The sequence below is a fragment of the Cryptomeria japonica genome, chromosome 7 (assembly GCF_030272615.1).
Source record: "Cryptomeria japonica chromosome 7, Sugi_1.0, whole genome shotgun sequence".
In the NCBI taxonomy this organism is placed as follows: Eukaryota; Viridiplantae; Streptophyta; class Pinopsida; order Cupressales; family Cupressaceae; genus Cryptomeria; species Cryptomeria japonica.
The window spans coordinates 765,788,335-765,790,847 of record NC_081411.1 but is presented as its reverse complement, the minus strand read 5'-3'; the positions used below and the strand labels follow the sequence as shown (position 1 = coordinate 765,790,847).

General features: G+C 35.0%; 1 pseudogene; it reads right to left on the bottom strand.

Moving 5' to 3' along the window:
* Positions 1–546: 546 nt before the first annotated feature.
* On the bottom strand, positions 547–1,835 carry LOC131059967 (proline-rich receptor-like protein kinase PERK1; annotated as a pseudogene).
* Positions 1,836–2,513: the final 678 nt, after the last annotated feature.

Here is a 2,513-nt window from a genome sequence, read left to right as displayed (position 1 = left end):
GAGGCTTGGAAATAAAAAATGGACTGTTATTTGCTCATGACTTAAAAAAATTATCAGCAAACCTTCCCTATTCCTATGATAGTCTAATACATGTAGTTGCAAGAAGTAGAAATAGAAGCTTACGTATAGCTAGTCCTATTACTAAGTGGGATTATGACTCAGGTAGTCATGATGTTGATTGGATGGCCTGCTTGATCAAGTTACTTATGCATTTAAGATTGATGCAAAATTTATGTAGGTAGAATTTCCCATAATCTTTGAAACGTTTGAGAATCGAGTCTGACATTCTAACAAGCAAACCATTTGGAGGAAGACAAATTCCAGTAAAAGCCTCCATTGTCCTCTCTGTTTTAAATCTAAAAGTGATAAGAGGCAAATACTTATATATTTATATCTGTAATCAATTCTGATTCATAACTCTGCAATAGAAACCAATGCCAAAACATAATAGGGGAAATTGAGTGCATCTATTTAGAAAGGAAAATATACAAGCTGAATTTAACCAAACACAATGCCAAAAAAGAGGTTTGATATAATTTTCTGTCACAATTTTCTGAGACTATCAAACATTCATGCTTGTGGTCTAGGAAATTTTAAACATTCAATTGCAATGCTCTGCTTAAAATTTTACAGAATAAGCCAAACTAATGAAAAGCTTTAAAAAGATATTGGCTGGAATCATAGTCCGTGCTTCCATATGATCCATACACAGTACTATGCCCTAGCTTCACTCCCTCATTTAGATCATCAAGAGAAACATCACCTTCCAAGGCTCGAGCTATTTGGAGAACATGGCTACTTTCAGTCCAGGCACTCAAAACAATAGCATTGAAATACAAGCATATTGTACACACAATATAATTCAAAGCTTGACAAATATATCTCACTAGAAGTAGACAACATACCTGTGACCATACGAGGGTGTCTTCTTGCAAAATATTGAACAGAAGAGGCTGCACATGCAACCAGTTGCATCATCTTATTTGAATTTTAGTTCTGCAATTGGCGATCAACAAGTTCATCAACATTGCCATCTTCAAGTGCTCGAGTAAGGGTGGGTTGAGCCTGCACAATGATAAATCCTCGTATCAGTTTTAAACCATGGATATTTGATAAATGGGCATAAGATTTTTGTCAGTAATAGTATCACATTATACATTATAATCACAGCTATGGTACTAACCCAATCCATTAGACTTCCTTTAGTAAATGATGCAGGTGAATCTACTGCCCTAAGACCAGTAATCAACTCAAGGAGCATGCTACCAAAAGAAAAAAACATCTTATTTGTTTGTCAATTTACGACTTGAAGCATATTCAAGAGCCAAATACCTGCCCATACAAATGATAAGTTTCCTTGAGTTAGAAAGAAAAAAGGTAGCAAATAGATTCGGATGAAATGAAGGGTAGGAGAGAAAGTGGGAAGCACAATTGACTATGCAGTTGAAATATTTGTACCTAAAAGTTCCAATAGACGTTGTAGAGACATTAGTAAAGCCATCAAAAGCAAGCTTTGCAAGTCCAAAATTTGCAATCTGAAGCCAAAAACCATCAAGATCAGTTGGATTGCATATTTAAGGTTATAAAATAGAGTTTGTTGCTCAGTAGCCTACCTTAAGTTCAAGGTTCAAATCTAGAATAATATTGGATGATTTGATGCCACGGTGAATAATCTTGGGATAACCTGGAAACCAGCATAAATTTAGAACCTTATGCCATATAGTAAGTCTACAAGAAGATAGACAATAAGAACAACATAACTAACAATCTTCATTTAGATAAACAAGTCCACGGGCTGCTCCTATTGCAATCTTCATCTTATGTTGCCAATCCATCATTGTCAGTTGTTTTTTCCATGTGATGGGTAAGAAGAAAGGGGATTGTGGAGATGTGAGTAAAGCCATCAGAAGCAAGCTTTGCCAATCCAAAATCTGCAACCTGAAGCCAATGACTATCAAGACCGATTGGATTGCATATTTAAGGTTATAAAATAGAGTTTGTTGCTCAGTAGCCTACCTTAGCTTCAAAGTTCAAATCTAGAAGAATATTGGATGATTTGATCCCATGATGAATAATCTTGGGATAGCCTGGAAACCAGCACAAATTTAGAACCTTATGCCATATGGTAAGTCTACAAGAAGATAAAACAATAAGAACAACATAACTAAAAGTCAATATTAACAAGGATGGTCAAGGTCAGCAAATCAAGATAGTTTTGATGAGAGGTTTGTAATAGAGTGGTGACATGGTGACAGCCCTAGTAAAGCCAAATAAATGGAGTCTTAAAGATGACAATGACAAACATAAAATCTCTTCTATATGTTAGTAATAAATTATAGAAGGATATTATGAAATCCTTTTAAGACAATTAAGATGGCAGTGAAGTACAGGGCATTAAGGAAAACTTAAGGAATTCATCATATGCATAGACATTAACATGGGGGTTGATAAGTAAAGAGAACACTACATGACAGAGGTTACTACTGATGATAGATAAATGGTAGTTATTGAAG